Source organism: Dama dama, chromosome X, assembly GCF_033118175.1.
Source record: "Dama dama isolate Ldn47 chromosome X, ASM3311817v1, whole genome shotgun sequence".
NCBI classification, from domain to species: domain Eukaryota; kingdom Metazoa; phylum Chordata; class Mammalia; order Artiodactyla; family Cervidae; genus Dama; species Dama dama.
The window spans coordinates 143,777,248-143,795,720 of NC_083714.1; the positions used below are offsets into that span (position 1 = coordinate 143,777,248).

General features: G+C 44.0%; 1 pseudogene; it reads right to left on the reverse strand.

Annotated features, from left to right (window-relative positions):
• Window positions 1-10,332: 10,332 nt before the first annotated feature.
• On the reverse strand, window positions 10,333-14,784 carry LOC133052903 (PI-PLC X domain-containing protein 1-like; annotated as a pseudogene).
• Window positions 14,785-18,473: the final 3,689 nt, after the last annotated feature.

Below are 18,473 nucleotides of genomic sequence, written 5' to 3' on the forward strand. Positions count from 1 at the left end.
TCAAGGTTGCCAGGAGTAATATCAATAAACTCAGAGATGCAGATGACACCACCCTCATAGCAGAAAGTGAGGAGGAACTAAAGAGCCTCTTGATGAAAGTGAAAGAGGAGAGTGAAAAAGTTGGCTTAAAAGTCAACATTCAGAAAATGAAGATCATGGCATCCAGTTCCATCACTTCATGGCAAATAGATGGGGAGCCAAGGGAAACAGTCAAAGACTTTATTTTCTTGGACTTTATTTTACAGGAAGGACTGATGTTGAAGCTGAAACTCCAATACTTTGGCCACCTGATGTGAAGAAGTGAGTCATCTGTAAAGACCCTGATGCTGGGAAAGATCGAGGGCAGGAGGAGAAGGGGATGACAAAGGATGAGATAGTTGGATGGCATCATCGACTCAATGGACATGAGTTTGGGTAAACTCTGGGAGTCGGTGATGGACAGGGAGGCCTGGCGTGCCATGGTTCATGGGGTCGCAAATAGTTGGACATGAATGAGTGACTGAACTGAACTGAACACAACACTGTTAATCAACTATACTTCAAGAAAAAGTAACGTCACTGGGAAAAAATGACTGGTATATTTCATTATATGTAAGGTTTATATCCAAAGAAAATTGTTGTAAACAAACATGGCTCAATACTTAATGGCTGCTGTTGCTAAGTCTCTTCAGGCATGTTCACCTCTCTGTGACCCCATAGACGGCAGCCCACCAGGCTCCGCCGTCCCTGGGATTCTCCAGGCAAGAACACTGGAGTGGGTTGTCATTTCCTTCTCCAATGCATGAAAGTGAAAAGTGAAAGTGTGCTCAGTCATGTCCAGCTCTTCGTGACCCCATGGACTGCAGCCTACCAGGCTCCTCTGTCCATGGGAGTTTCCAGGCAAGAGTACTGGAGTGGGGTGTGAATGCTTTTTCTGCTACTTAATGGCAGGCTTGCTGAAATACTTATGGAGAGACATACTGATGTCTGCAATTTACCAGAAAATGCACCAAGGAAAAAGGTCCATTGATGATTGGCTAGAGGGATGGACAAATGGATAGATACATGACAAAGGAAGTATTGTAAAATGGTTACAAAACCAGACCCCTACACATGCTGTCTACAAGAGACCCACCTCAAACCAAGGGACATATATAGAGTGAACACTAAGGGTTGGAAAAAGGTATGTCATGAAAATGAAAACCAAAAGAAAGCAGGAGTAGCAATACTCATACCAGATAAAATAGACTTTGAAAGAAAGACTGTGAAAAGAGACCAAGAAAGACACATGATGATAAAAGGATCAAATGAAGAAGATATAACAATTATAAATATATATACACCCAACATAGGAGAACCTCAATACATAAGGCAAATGCTAACAAGTAGGAAAGGGGAAATTAACAGTAACACAATAAGAATAGAAGACTTTAATACGCCACTCACACCTATGGATAGATCAATTAAACAGAAAATTAGCAAGGAAACACAAACTTTAAATGATACAGTGGACCAGTTAGACCTAATCGATATCTATAGGACATTTCACCCCAAAACAATGAAATTCACCTTTTTCTCAAGTGCACATGGAACCTTCTCCAGGATAGATCACATCCTGGGCCATAAATCTAGCCTTGGTAAGTTCAAAAACATCAAAATCATTTAAGCATCCTTTCTGATCACAATGTAGTAAGATTAGATGTCAAATTCAGGGAAAAAACTATTAAAAATAAAAACATATGGAGGTTAAACAACATGCTTCTGAATAACCAACAAATAACAGAAGAAATTAAAAAAGAAATAAAAATATGCATAGAAACAAATAAAAATGAAAACACAACAACCCAAATCCTATGCCATTCAGTAAAGCAGTGCTAAGGGGAAGGTTCATAGCAACAAGAGCTTACCTCAAGAAACAAAAGAAACATCAAATAAATGACTTAATTTTACACCTAAATCAACTAGAAAAAGAAGAAATGAAGAACCCCAGGGTTAGTAGAAGAAAAGATATCATAAAAATTAGGGCAGAAAGAAGTGAACAAGAAACAAAGGAGACTATAGAAAAAATAAACAAAACTAAAAGTTGTTTCTTTGAGAAGATAAATAAAATAGACAAACCATTAGCCAGACTCATCAGGAAAAAAGAGTAAGAATCAAATCAACAAAATTGGAAATGAAAATGGAGAATTCACAACAGACAACACAGAAATACAAAGGATCATAAGAGACTCCTATCAACAGCTATGTGAAAATAAAATGGACAACTTGGAAGAAATGGATGAATTCTTAGAAAAGTATAACCTTCCAAAACTGAACCAAGAAGAAATAGAAAATCTTACCAGACCCATCAAAAGCATGGAAATTGAAACTGTAATAAAAAAAAATCTTTGAACAAACAAAAGCCCAGGACCAGATGGCTTCACAGGTGAATTGTACCAAACACTTAAAGAGCTAACACCTATCCTACTCAAACTTTTCCAGAAAATTGCAGAAGGTAAACTCCCAAACTCATTTTATGAGGCCCCCATCACCCTAATCCCAAAATCAGACAAAGATGTCACAAATAAAGAAAACTACAGGCCAATATCACTGATGAACATAAATGAAAAATCCTCAACAAAATTCTAGCAGACAGAATCCAACAACATATTCCAAAGATCAGACATCATGACCAAGTGGGCTTTATCCCAGGGATGCAAGGATTCTTCAATATTTGCAAATCAATCAATGTGATAAATTGCATTAACAAACTGAAAGATAAAAACCATATGATTATCTCCATTGATGCAGAGAAAGCCTTTGACAAAATTCAACAAGCATTTATGTTAAAAAACGCTCCAGAAAGCAGGCACAGAAGGACCACAACTCAACATAATAAAAGTCATATATGATAAAACCACAGCAAACATTATCCTCAAAGGTGAAAACTTTAAAGCATTTACCCTTAAGTCAGGAACAAGACAAGGGTGCCCAGTCTCATCACTACTATTCAACATAGTTTTGGAAGGTTTAGCCATAGCAATCAGAGAAGAAAAAAAATTAAAGGGAATCCAAATTGGAAAAGAAGTAAAACACTCACTGTTTGCAGATGACATGATCCTGTACACAGAAAGTCCTAAAGACACCACCAGAAAATTACTAGAGTTAATCAATGACTATAGAAAAGTTGCAGGATATAAAATTAATACACAGAAATCCCTTGCATTTCGATACACTAACAGTGAGAAAACAGAAAGTGAAATCAAGGAAACAGTCCTTTTCAACATTGAGAAGAAAAGAATGAAATACGTAGGAATAAAACTACCTAAAGAAACAAAAGACCTATATGTAGAAAATGTTAAAACACTGATGAAAGAAATCAAAGATGACACAAATACCATGTTCATGGACCTGAAGAATCAATAGAGTGAAAATGAGTATACTACCCAAAGCAATCTATAGATTAAATGCAATCCCTATCAAGCTATCAACAGTATTTTTCGCAGAACAAGAACAAATAATTTCACAATGTGTATGGAAATACAAAAAACCTCGAATAGCCAAAGCAATCTTTAGAAAGAAGAATGCAAGAGCCGGAATCAATCTGCCTGACTTCAGACTATACTACAAAGCTACAGTCATCAAGACAGTTTGGAACTGGCACAAAGACGGAAATAGATCAATGGAACAAAATAGAAAGCCCAGAGATAAATCCAAACACCTATGGACATCTTATCTTTGAGGAAGGATGCAAAAATATACAATGGAGGAAAGACAATCTCTTTAACAAGTGGTGCTGGGAAAACCAGTCTAGCAAATGTAAAAGAAGGAAACTAGAACACTTTCTAACACCACACACAAAAATAAACTCAAAATGGATTAAAGATCCAAATGCATGACTAGAAACTATAAAATTCTTAGAGGAAAACATATTCAAAACATTCCCTTACATAAATCACAGTAGGATCCTCTATGACACAATTGCCAGAGTAATGGAAATACAAGCAAAATTAAACAAACGGGACCTAATCAAACTTAGAAGCTTTTGCACAATGAAGGAAACTATGAACAAAGTGAAAAGACAGCTTTCAGAATGGGAGAAAATAATAGCAAACGGGGCAACTGACAAAGAATCTCAAATATATGCAAGCAGCTCCACACCAGAAAAATAAATGACCCACTCAAAAAATGGGACAAAGAACTGAAGAGATGTTTCTCCAAAGAAGACATACAGATGGCTAACAAACACATGAAAAGATGCTCAACATCAATCATTATCAGAGAAATGCAAATCATAACCACAATGAGGGATCATCTCCCACTGGTCAGAATGGCTGCTATAAAAATGTCTACAAACAATAAATGCTGGAGAGGGTGCAGACAAAAGGGAACCCTCTCACACTGTTGGTGGGAATGCAAACCACTCTGAAGAACAGTGTGGAGATTCCTTAAAAAACTGAAAATAGAATTGCCATACAACCCAGAAATCCCACTGCTGGACATATACACTGAGGAAACCAGAACTGAAAAAGACATGTATACCCCAATGCTCATCGCAGCACTGTTTACAATAGCTAGGATATGGAAGCAACCTAGGTGTCCTTCGGCATGCAAATGGGAAAGAAAGCCATTTCTTTCTTGTGTATATGTGGTACATATACACAATGGAATATTACTCAGCTATTAAAAAGAATGTATTTGAATCAGTTCTAATGAGGTGGATGAAACTTTAGTCTATTATACAGAGTGACGTATGTCAGAAGGAAAAACACCAATAGAGCATATTAATGCATATATATGGAAATTAGAAAGATGACAATGATGAACACATATATGAGGCAGAAAAAGAGACAGAGATATAAGGAAGAGACTTTTGGACTCTGTGGGAGAAGACCAGGGTGAGATGATTTGAGAGACTAGCATTGAAACTTGTTATTACCATATGTGAAATAGATCACCAGTCCAACTTTGATGCATGACATAGGGCAATCAAAGCCAGTGCACTGGGAAAACCCTGAGGGATGGGATGGTGAGGGGGATGGCAGGGGTTCCAGAATGGGGAAGACATGTACACCCATGGCTGATTCAACTCAGTGTATGGCAAAAATCACCACAATATTGCAAAGTAAGTGGCCTCCAATTAAAATAAATAAATTAACTTAAAAGAAAAAGACCCACATACATGCTGTCTACAAGAAACCCACTTCAGACCTAAAGACACATATAGATTGAAAGTGAGAGGATGGAAAAATATATGCTATGCAAATGGGAATCAAAAGAAAGATGGAATAGCAATCCTCATATCAGACCTTAAACTAAACAAGATTATAAGAGATAAGGAAGGACACTACATAGTGATGAAGGGATCAGTACAAGCCAAAGACATAGCAATTTTAAATATCTATGCCCCCAACATAGGAGCACCTCAATACATAAGCCAAATATTGCTGCTGCTGCTGCTGCTAAGTCGCTTCAGTCGTGTCCGACTCTGTGCGACCCCATAGACGGCAGCCCACCAGGCTCCACTGTCCCTGGGATTCTCCAGGCAGGAACACTGGAGTGGGTTGCCATTTCCTTTTCCAATGCATGAAAGTGAAAAGTGAAAGTGAAAGTGAAGTCGCTCAGTCATGTCCGACTCATAGCGACCCCATGTACTACAGCCCACCAGGCTCCTCCATCCATGGGATTTTCCAGGCAAGAGTACTGGAGTGGGTGGCCATTGCCTTCTCCAAAGCCAAACACTAACAGACATTAAAAGAGAAATTGAGAGTAAAACAATCATAGGAGAGTTTAACACCCCACTCACACCAATGGACAGATCATCAAAACAGAAAATTAATACAGAAACACATGTCTTAAATGATACATGAGGAATCTCATTGATATCTTTAGGACATGCCATCCAAATGGAGAAGAATACACCTTCTTCTCAAGTGCACATGGAATACTCTCTAGGATAGACCACATCTTGGGTCCCATATCAAACCTCAGTAAAATTAACAAAATTGAAATCATATCAAGCATCTTCTCTGACCACAACATTATGAGACTAGATATAAATTCCAAGAAAAAAATTGTAAGAAACATGAACACATGGAGATTAAACAAGATGTTTCTAAATAACCAACAGGTTACTGAGGAAATCAAAATGGAAATCGAAAATTTTCTAGAAAAAAATGACAATGAAAACATAACAACTTAAAACATATGTGATGTAGGAAAAGTAGTTCTAAGAGGGAAGTTTATAGCAATACAATCCTAACTCAAGAAACAAGAAAACCATTGATTAGACAACCTCAATTGACTCCTAAAACAGCTGATAAGTAAGAACAAAAAATGAGCAAAAATTAGTAGATGGAAAGAAATCATAAAAATCTGAGCTGAAATAAATGAAAAAGAAATCAAAGAAATAATAATAAAGATTAATAAAACTAAAAGCTGGTTTCTTGAGAAGATAAACAAAACTGGCAAACCTTTAGCCAGACTCATCAAGAAGAAAAGAAGAATCAAATCAACAAACTTAGAAATGAAAAAGGAGAGGTTACAAAAGAAAATGCAGAAATACAAAGGATTATAAAAGACTATTTTGAGCAACTCTATGGCAACAAAATGGATAAACTGGAAGAAATGGACAGATGCTTAGAATAGCTGAATCTTCCAAGACTGAAGCGGGAAGAAATAGAAATTAGGAACCACCCAATTACAAGCTCCAAATCGAAGCTCTGATCAAAAAATTCCCAAAAGACAAAAGCACAGGACCAGATGGCTTCACAGGTGAATTCTAGATGAGCAAATGCCTATCCTTCTAAAACTCTTTCAAAAAATTTGCAGAAGAAGGAACACTTATGAGGCTACCATCACCTGATACCAAAACCAGACAAAGACAAGACCAAATAAGAAAACTACAGGCCAACATCACTGATGAACATAGATGCAAAACCTCCTCAGCAAAATTTTAGCACACAGAATTCAACAACACATCAAAAACCATGATCAAGTTGGGTTTATTCGAGGGATGCAAGGATTCTTCAATATTCGCAAATCAATCAATGTGACAGGCCATATTAACCAAAGGAAAGCTAAAAATCAAAACCCAAATCCATGCAGAGAAAGCCATTAAATCTAAAAGTTTTAAATTATTAAATTAAAAATAAATAAAGTTTAAAAAGAAATAAACTAAAAAAAGGAAAAAACGTTGAAATAACTCAAAGTCCATCAACTGGTAATTGAATAAATAAGACATGCAATGCAAAATTATTTGGCCATCAAATGAATGGAGTTCTTACATAAGCTATAACATGCTAGAGCTCTGAAATGATTATGTTAATTAAAAGAAGCCAGTAGCAAAAGGCTATGCATTGCATTATTCTGTTCATGTGATTGCTTATGTCCCAGATTAGGTAATTCTCTAAAGGCCGAAAACAGAGGAGTGAATGCAAAGGCCCAGATGAAGGGGGAAATGGAAAGTGTCTGCCAACTGGAGAGTGTTTCTCATTGTAGTGATGGAAATATTCTAGAATGAGGCAGTGATTAAGGTTATTCAACCTATGAATAAGTTACAAATCAGTGAATTATACAGCCTAACTGGTAAATAAATGGTACAGGTACAACATGTCAATAAATAAAATGCTGTTTTTTTTTTTTTTTTTAAAACTACTGAAATTAACTTCTATGTCCAGGAATATTATCCTTCAAAAACAAAGGAGAAGGAGATATTCTCATATGAACAAAACATTGGGGAATTCATTCTTAGCAGATACCTTGTCTGTCAGAAATGTTAAAAGAAGTTATTTACACAGAATAAGATGATATTGATGAGAAACTATGAGTTAAGAAAGACTGTTATGTTGAAGTTTGACAGAAAACAACAAAATTCTGGAAAGCAATTATCCTTCAATGAAAAATTAATTGAAAAAATAAAAGAAGGCAAATTGAAATGAAGGGCTTTTTTCTTATTATTAATTGGTAAAAGATAAATGCTTGTTTGGGTTTCTCCATCTTTGCTTTTCACTCATTATGAATCTTCATAAATAAAGTGGGTTTCATGTATACAAGACCTATTTTCGCTCAGCGGTAAAGAATCCACCTGCAATGCAAGAGCTGTAGCAGATGCGAATTCCATCTCTGGGTCAGGAAGATCCCTTGCAGGATAGCATGGCAACCCACTCCAGTATTTTTGCCTGGAGAATCCCTGTGAACAGGAGACTGGTGGGCTTGGGGTGGCAAAGAGTTGGACATGATTGTGCAAGTAAACAACAGCAGACACATGTGTCTAACAGAAACTCTGAAGATATAAGAAATAGATGAGAAAATTCTCAGCCTAAACAAAGCAAAACAAACAAAAAACCTAGATAGTAGAGTTGAATTATAGAAGGTTTTAGGCAATAAAATGACTCCCAACAGTAGTGTAAACTGTGTTCCACACAAGAGAAAGGAGTAATTTTTAATACTCACTCAACAGAACAACATTCTAGTTACATTCATAAATTAAAGGAAATAAAAATGTCAAGAAAACATACATAGTATAAAATCTATTGATCATTTTATATCTAGTTAAGACTGTAAAACTGTAAGGGAATTTTTAAGAAAAACCATCTGTGAAAGTTTAAGCAGCCCCTAATGAAAAGAGCTGGACATGACTGAGTGACTGAACTGAACTGAAGCAGCCCCAATGAACATAATTTTATTTTCTTTTCCCATAGTCTCAAAATAACTGACAATTAAGAATGAATTTCACTTTAAAACATATTTTTCAATTTCAGCAGGATATTCAAATATAAGATTTTTCAAGCTAAAAAAGTTTGTACCTTGCAGTGAATATTTTGTTTCACTGATTTAGACATAAATCAAATCATTGTGTGTCTGTACCTTGACCATCTTTGTGGTATCACTGTGCATTTAGAATCAACTGTTAAACGTGGGGTCTGTGAGGTTCTCAGGTCACATACTGTTGGAGCCTAGCTTGAAGGATTTTGAGCATTACCTTGCTAGCATGTGAAATGACTGCAGCCATGCATAGTTTGAACATTGTTTGGCACTGCCCTTCTTTGGGATTGAAATGAAAACCGACCTTTTCCAGTCGTGTGGCCACTGCCAAGTTTTCCAAACTGGCTGGTATTTTGAGCACAGCACTTTAACAGCACCATCTTTTAGGATTTGAAATAGCTCAACTGGAACTCAATCACCTCCACTAGCTTTGTTCCTACTGCTGCTTCCTAACACCCACTTGACTTTGCACTCCAGGATGTCTGGCTCTAGCTAAGTGATCCCACCATCGTGGTTATCCAGGTTATTAAGATTTTTTTTTTTTTTTACAGTTCTTCTGTGTTTTCTTGCTACCTCTTCTTAATCTCTTCTGCTTTAGTTAGGCCTATAACGTTTCTGTCCTTTATTGTGCCTGTCTTTGCATGAAATGTTCCCTTGGCATCTCTTTCTTGAAGAGATCTCTAGTCTTTCCCATTCTATTGTTTTCCTCTGTTTCTTTGCTTTATTCAAATCCCTTGTGATTATACACTGGAAGTGACAAATAGTTTCAAGGGTTAGATCAGGCACACAGAGTACCGGAAGACCTATGGATGGAGGTTCCTGACATTGTACAGGAGGTGGTGATCAAAACCATCCACAAAAAAAGAATTGCAAAAAGGCAAAGCGGTTGTCTGAGGAGGCCTTACAAATAGATGAGACGAGAAGAGAAAGGCAAAGGAGACACGGAAAGATGTAGCCACATGAATGCAGAGTTCCAAAGAATAGTAAGGAGAGATAAGAAGGCCTTCTTAGGTGAGTCACCAGGGAAGCCCCTTATCTAATAAAAGGGATTTCTCAGTGGGATTGCAAAGTGCTCAATCCCCTCCTATGGACAATCTCTCATAGTGCTTCCTCCCCTCCCCAGCTGGGAATCACTGTCTGCTGCTCTCAGTGCCCAGGGGGAGGGGGCACCCCAGCCATGGGGAAGCCACAGACCTGAGAACCAGGTGTGTCTCCCTGAGGCTGTCATTGTACAAATCATGCACTCACCTTTAATCACCTCACACCCTGCATCTGCCGAGAGAGACACGGAGGACCGAGGAGACCATGCACCCTGCCACCTGGCCCCACCTCTGCAGTCACCCACATTCAGTGGACGGGTGGACGAATGATCAGCCCCGCAGGACAGGGCTAAGAATAGCCTCCGCGATGCTCAGCTCCTCAGCACGCCATCCGTCAGCACCCAGGTGGCCTCCAGTTTAGGCCCGTGATGTCACAGGACGCACTGAGACGCAGCCTCCGTGATACCCAGCTCCACCCATGTGCCATCCATCAGTCCCAAGCAGCTTCCGGTTCAGCCCAGTGACGTCACAGGATGCGAAAGAGGAGCGGCCTCCGCGATGCCCAGCTCTACATGCGCTGTCCCTCAGCCCCAAGGAGCTTCCGGTTCCACCCATTGACGTCGCCAACAAACCCGTCAGCCGGGATGAAGTCGCCCGCGATGATGTTGGTGCATCCGGTGGCCGACCCTGGGCACTGGCCCCTCACCCACGTGCACAGGTAGGGGAGCCCCCGCAGGGTCACGTTCTCCAGGGACCAGGCCGGGTGGATGAGGACAAACTCCAGGTTCTCTGTGAGGTTGATGCCGGCCAGGAACAGCCTGCCTGGGATAAGAGAGGGGCTGCTGTTCATGGTGCAGACTATGGGGTCAGCCACCCACGTGTGCGGTCACTAACCCGTGGAGTCATGTGGCCAACTAACCCATGTGGTCACTGACTCACATGGTCACCTGACCATGGGGTCATTACCCCATGTGGTGATCCCTCCACGTGGCCACCAACTCACGTGATCACCCACCCATGGGGTCACCATCCCACCCGGCCACCAAGCCACATGTTCACCCACCCACAGGGTCACTAACCTGCGAGGTCATGCGGTCACCTGTCCACATGATTACCCACTCACACTGTTACCCACTCACGGGGTCATCAACTCACACAGTTACCACCCGTGTGGTCATCAACTCATATCAACCCATCCTGGCAGTCAGCAACTCAAACTGGTCACCCGCCCACAGTCACCCACCCACATGGTCACCCACCCATGCAATCACTAACCCATGCAGTCTCCCGCTCATGTGACCAGTAAACCATGGAGTCAACCACCCATGCAGTCACCCACCCATGTGACACCTAACCCATGGGGTCACCTGCCCATGCAGTCACCAAGCTGTGCCATCACCCACACAGACTCTGGCCTCCTCCCCCGTCAAGAGATTCAGATGTCCAGCAGAGGCCAAAGTTCAGACAGCAGGGGCTCACAGGATTCTTGACTCATGAATTTCTCCTGTTACAGAGGGCAGGTGGGCTGGACAGTGACCCCAAAGATGTCCACATCCTGACCCTATGTGGTGGACACAATAATGTCCGCACGGATGTTCAGGCCCTGTCTACATCCTGACCCCCTGTGGTGGACAGATTGATGTCCCCAAGGATGCCCACGCCCATGTGGTGAACAGAATAATGTCCCCTAATACGTCCTGTTCCATTTCTCCACTTGAACCCAAGGCCAGCCCCATGTGCTAGGACATGCATGTGACCAGGTGTCCCAGTGTGAAGGTGGCACTCACTTGGGTGGCTGCAGCTTTTCATGTGCTCCAGGTAGTGGACGAGGTCTGGGTGCTTCACCTGGTTCCCCCACCAGTAGGGAATCCTGGGCCACAGTTCTGCATGCTGACTCATGGACACCTCATCCTTGTACCACAGGATGACCTGCTGGCCCTGTGACCACAGCTGGCATAGAGTCAGCACCTCCTGGGTGGGAATCATCCGGGTGCCCATGAGACATGTGCACAGGGGTTATTGGGCTGCTTTGTGAAACAATGTGTAAGTTATTGGGGGTGTCCGAGAAGCTACAGTGATGTGTGGATTATTGTGGTGTTTATGAGCAGGATGGGCTGGTTACTGGATTCTCTGTGAGAGGAGGCAGTCATGGGTGGATTATTGTCTGAATAGACACTGGTGGGTAGATTACTGGGGTGTCTGAGTGGAGACGGTGATGGGTGGGTTATTGGGGTGTCTTGAGCAGTGACTGGTAGATTTTTGGGGTGTTTGAGTGGAGACAGTGGTGGGTAGATTACTTGGGTGTCTTGAGCAGTGATGGGTCGATTATTGAGGTGCCTGAGTGGAAACAGAGGTTTCTGATAGGAAACAGCGGGTGGATTACTGGGGCATCTTGAGGCATAATTGATGGATTTTGGGGGTGTCTGAGTAGAGACCAGGAAGGGTGGATTATTGGGGGTGCCTGTGACCAGTGATGGGCTGGTTATTGGGGTGTTTGAGTGGAGACAGTGGTGGGTGGATTACTGGGGTTCTGTGAGCAGCAGCATCTGGTGCCTGAATCAGCCTCATGCAGCCAGTGGATAGTCTGATTACAGTGAAGCCTAGTGCTCCCACCGCCCCTGCTGCAGAGAGCATGGGGAGCCTGTGGCCCCTGCTCACCCCACGGGGACACAGCATGTCCCTAAAGATGCTCTTGATGCAGCCCATCAGGTGCTTGCGTGGGTCCTCCATCATGCCCTCGAAGTTCCTGCACGCCAGGATAACCACCTCCTGGGGGTGGTTCTCCAGCCACTCCGAGATCTCCGTGAGCATGTCCTGGGTGGGGGTGGAGGAGAAGGGCCTTGTAGTGAGAGACAGAGGGGCGTGTGTGGGGACTTTCCCCAGCACAGCCACTCTACAGACTGGTTGGGGGTTCCTGACACACAAAGACATAAAGCGTGGTGCCTGCTCCCAAGGGACCCAGCCTCTCCTGAGTGGCAGTGGGGAGCTGTGGCATTGCTCTGGTGTGTGTGTGTGTGTGTGTGTGTGTGTGTGTGTTTCTGTGTGTGTATGTACACGCTCCTGTAGGTACAGGTGCACATGCATGTGTGCATGTGTTCAGGGTCTGTGTGTGCACAGATATGCATGTGTGTGTGTGTGCACAGCAGCAGAGAGCAGTGCTTATAATACTGTGTGAAGTCTGTACTCCAGGGAGCGTGGGAGGCCAGCAGGGTACATTCACAGTGAGGCTCAGGCCGGAACCTCCAAGGGTCATTAGGTTCTGTGGTGGGGCACCAGGCGCCGAGGCCAGAGTGAAACATTAAGTGACTTGGCCAGCAGCTGAGAGAATGGATTGGACACCCTAAAACTGGACACAGGAAAAGACATGTCAGGGACTTGGTTTAGTCAAATTCTGGGAGACACCCCAGAGGCCAGGGGTAGAGGTGTGAGTTCTGAAATGCATGTTGGTTGGGAATTCTGAGTGCCTGATGCCAGAGGTCAGCCCTCTCCTGCCAGGAGGAGTGTGTCCGTCACCTTAGAGATCAGTGTCTTCTAACAGGAGTGGACCTGTGTTGTCCCCATAAAGGTCAGCCACTCCTGCCTGGAGTGACCGTGTGTCCATCTTAGTGGACGTGTGTCTGTCTGAGTGGACATGTGCCCATCCCTTCAGAGGCCCTCCCCGTCGTGCCTGGACCAGACGTGGGTGTCCCTGGCTGGCGGACCCCCCGTCCATACCCTCTGCCCCCGCCCCCACCTCCACGAGGGCTGTCATGTACACTATGTGGCCAGAGTGCAGGTTCCCCTCGGTGCCCTCCTCTGTGTGTGCCATCTGCAGGTCCTCACGCTGGCATCCAGCTGCTTTGTGATGCTCAGCACCTGCACACAGAGGTCGATCACCTGTGCTGGGCACAGAGGGTGGCCCCCTGCTCAGGGGCTGGGCATGCACTGAGGACGCCCAATGAGGGCCATATCATCCACTGTGAAATCAACAGTGTCGGTGCTGCCGGGGTTGAGGCCCTGCTTCTGGGAACAGGGTCTCCAGGGTCACTGGTCACGTGGAGCACACAGCCCGGATCCAGATTGTGGTCTTGTGGGGGTGTTCCTGCAGAGTCCAGCCTCATCCTCCTCTCAGGCAGTCCCTGGGTGAAAGCGCCCTGTGGGTTCACCAGCCCAGGCTCCAAATACCCAAGCTGGACCATTGGACATGAGGACACACAAGACCCATGGCATCAGAGTCGTCCTATTATAACTTTCCCCCCTCCACAGTAATAGTCCCCCACTACAGTAAAGGTCCTCCTTGATTATGAATCCCCTCTCCACAGTAGGGCTTCCCTGGTGGCTCAGCTGGTAAAGATTCTGCCTGCATTGTGGGAGACGTGGGTTCAGTCCCTGGGTTGGGAAGATCCACTGGAGAAGGGAAAGGTTATGCACTCCAGTATTCTGGCCTAGAGAATTCCATGGCCTGTCTAGAGTCAGACATGACTGATCAACTTTCACTTTCTCCACAGTGACATCCCCCCTACATGGTCATAGCCCTATTTATTGTTGTATCTCCCCTCTATCATATTAGTCAGCTCTCTACAGTAATGTTGCCCCTTGTACAAATAAAGTCCTACCTCTATGTAATCACCCCCTCTCTAGAATAATAGTCCTTCTCCCTGAAGAGCTCATCCTCCTGTAATACTCCCCTTTCCTCGTCACAATAACCTTTCAGAATAAAAGTCTCTTCTCTAATCCGAATAGTCAACGAGATGCAAGTAGAACACACAGCAAAACAGTATGTCAGAACCCCAAGCACCATGCCATGGGGACCCCTGTGGATGTGTGTGCCCCGCCACATAGGGCTCCTTTGGTGTGTCTGTGTCACCATCCTGGGGACACCTGAGGGTGTGTGTCTGTCTTCCCCTCACAGAGGAGACCTCCCCATAATACAGGTCACCTGCCTCCTGGGTGTCCTTTCCACAACTCTCCACCTAGCACAGGTCACCTGCCCACCCCTGAGCCGTCCTGTCTCCACATCGCTGGACCTCTGTTCCATCATAATCCGGGTCAGGGTGTCACAAGCGCTTCATCTTCCCATTTGCACTGGCCTGAGATGGTGGTGGGTTCACTGTGATGGGAGGAATAATGTCCCATCGCCTGTGGACACCAATCTTGTACTTGCAAGACACTCTCCCATCTCCCAGGCACACAGGTGTGGGTCACCTGTCCTCTCTTCCTTGTCTCTGAACCCCAGCTGTCTGGTTTCCCAGTGCAGATTCAGGAGTGCTCAGCAGTAGTGCCACCCAGCCGCGAGGCCTCGGACAGCACCCCAGGGAGCAAGCCGGGTGCCCCTGCACACCCTGATGGTGCTTCCTCCTGTGAGTCAGCCGCCCCCTCTGAGTTCTCAGCCCACTCAGGTGACCAGGTGGGGCGCGTGCCAGTGAGGTCAGGTTCTGCCCCCGCCGGCCCACAGTGAGACACTGGAGGAGGCCCCGTGTGACCTCATGCACGTCTGTGGGTGGGGATGGAAACAGAGGTGCTCAGGAAATAGTACTCAGGTGAATGAATGGATGGAGTAATGCAGGGCCAGCAAACCCAGCACATAGCTGGTCCTGTTGTCCTGCTCATCCGGCTCCCTGAGTGGTCAGCAGGCTTCATGAATACCAGGGTCCTAGACCTTTGCTCAGGCTCCCAAACTCAACAGCTCCACGAAATGCTCACTGGCTCCCCCAGATACTTACTGATCCCCTGAAATGCTCACTGTGTCCTCCAAACTTGCCAGCCCCCTGAAACGTTCACTGGGTCCCCCAAACTCGCCAGCCCCCTGAAATGCTCACTGGGTCCCCCAGATACTCACTGGCCCCCTGAAACACACGCTGGGTCCCACAAACTCGCCAACCCCCTGATACACTCGCTGGGTTCCCCTAACTCACCAGCCCCCTTGAAACACTCACTGGGTCCCCCAAGCACTTTCTAGGCTACCAAAGTGTCCATCCACTCTGACCAGCCTATGGCCCTACCCCCTCAATGCAGGGACAGGACACAAGACCTGGGTCATCAGGTGTCCTCCCCCAGTGGCACTGGCCAGAACATGGGTCAGCACCAGCTCAGGACTTGTGATGGGCTTGTCACTGTCCCCATGAGCCTCAGTCCAGGGGCTCCCTCAGGCTCTGTATTCTGACCTAGAGGGACTCAACTTCCATGTGGAGATCCTGGGTGGGTGCCTCCCTTCCCCCAGGTGGTCCTGGCCCTCCAGCCCCTCCTGTGCACAAACACACTCACACATACATATATGATGCTGGGAAAGATTGAGATCAGGAGGACAAGGGTGGTGACAGAAGATCAGATGGTTGGATTGCATCACTGGCTCAATGGACATGAGTTTGAGTAAACTCTAGGAGTCAGTGATGGACAGGGAGGCCTGGAGTGCTGCAGTCCATGGGGTCACAAAGAGTCAGACACGACTGAGCGACTGAACTGAACTGAACACAGCTTTTAGAGTTGCTGTTACAAAAAATGGCCACAAGGAGTCAGCATTGCTTTTGCTTCACACTCCACTTGTAAATTTCTTTTCTTTTTTTGAATTAATTTATCTTAATTGGAGGCTAATTACGTTACAATATTGTAGTCGTTTTTGCAATTCTTTGACATGAATCATCCGTGGGTGTACATGTGTTCCCCACCCTGAACACTCCTCCCATCTCCCTCCCCATCCCATCTGTCAGGGTCATCCCAGAACACCAGCCCTGAGCCCCCTGTTTCATGCATTGAACCTGGACTGGTGATCTGTTTCACATATGGTAATATACATGCTTTGATGCGAGTCTCTCAAATCATCCCACCCTCACCTTCTCCCACAGAGTCCAAAAGTCTCTTCTTTCTTTACATCTGTGTCTCTTTTGCTGTCTCACATATAGGGTCATCATTACCATCTTTCTAAATTCCATATATATGTGTTAATATACTGTATTGGTGTTTTTCTTTTTGACTTACTTCACCCTGTATAATAGGCTCCAGTTTCATCCACCTCATTAGAACTGATTCAAATGCATTATTTTTAATAGCTGAGTAATATTCTATTGTGTATATGTACCAGAGCTTTCTTATCCATTCATCTGCTGATGGACATCGAGGTTGCTGCCATGTCCTGGCGATTGTAAGCAGTGCTGTGATGAACATTGGGGTACACATGTCTCTTTCAATTCTGGTTTCCTCGGTGTGTATGCCCAGCAGTGGGATTGCTGGGTTGTATGGCGGTGCTAGTTCCAGTTTTTTTAAGGAATCTCCATACTGTTCTCCATAGTGGCTCTACTAGTTTGCATTCTCACCAACAGTGTAAGAGGGTTCCCTTTTCTCTGCACCCTCTCCGGCGTTTATTGTTTGTAGACTTTTTGATAGCAACCACCCTGACCGGCATGAGATGCTACCTCATTGTGGTTTTGACTTGCATTTCTCTGATAATGAGTGATGTTGAGCATCTTTTCATGTGTTTGTTAGCCATCTGTATGTCTTCTTTGGAGAAATGTCTGTTTAGATCTTTGGCCCATTTTTTGATTGGGTCATTTATTTTTCTGGAATTGAGCTGCAGGAGTTGCTTGTATATTTTTGAGATTAATTCTTTATCAATTGCTTCATTTGCTATTATTTTCTCCCATTCTGAAGGCTGTCTTTTCACCTTGCTTGTATTTTCCTTCGTTGTGCAAAAGCTTTTAAGTTTAATTAGGTCCCATTAGTTTATTTTTCTTTTATTTCCATTACTCTTGGAGGTGGGTCCTAGAGGATCCTGCTGTAAATTTCTTTTTCTGTGCATTCATTGTTGTTTTATTTTGAAGTAGGGTTGATTTCCGATACTGTGTTTGTTTCAGGTGTACATGAGCTGGATTCAGTGATAAACAGACATTTATCAATGCTTTTTTGAGTTCATCTTCCCCAGAGAAGGAATTACAGTGTCTCCAGTAGGCTGCCCTTTGCTATTCAACAGTTGTTTTCCTGATTATCTGTTTGATGTATATTAACGTCTGTTTGTTCCTTGCAAACTATTTGTTTATCCCACATCCCTAACTTTTTTACAAATAATCATAAGTTGGTTTTCTAAGTTTGTGAGTCTGTTTCTACTGTGTAATAGCCTACATTTGCATTAATTTCAAGAAGATACCTGTCAGTGATACCTTCTGATATTTGTCTTTCTCTCTCCACCTTCCTTTACTTAGTATGGTATTGACTCTATCCATCCACGCTGTTGTCACTGGCATTATTCCATTCTGTTTCAGGGCTGGGTAGTATTCCGGTGCAGAGGTGCACCACTCTGACTTCATTTTCCTGTCGATGAATAACTTCGTTGAATTTTTTGCAGGGAGGGCTTCCTTGGTGGCTCAGCCAGTAGAGAATCCACCTGCCAATGCAGGAGACGTGGGTTCAGTCCCTGAGTGGGGAAGATCCCCTGGAGAAGGACATTGCAACCCACTCCAGTATTCTTGCCTGGAGAATCCCATGGACAGAGGAGCCTGGCGGACTATAGTCCATGGGGCCACAAACTGTTGGACATGACTGAAGCGACTGAGAATACATGCAAAAGAAAAAAGAGGAATGAGTTTTTTATTCTTTCCCTTTTTTGAGAACAAAGGAGATAAAGAAAACAGTGAGCTGGCCTGAACATTCCTAGTTTTTTTTTTTTTTACTTTAACTGCTCATAACTCTGGATGTCTGTGAATAAGTTTGCTTTTCTGCCCCCCAACTCTGCAGGAGCTA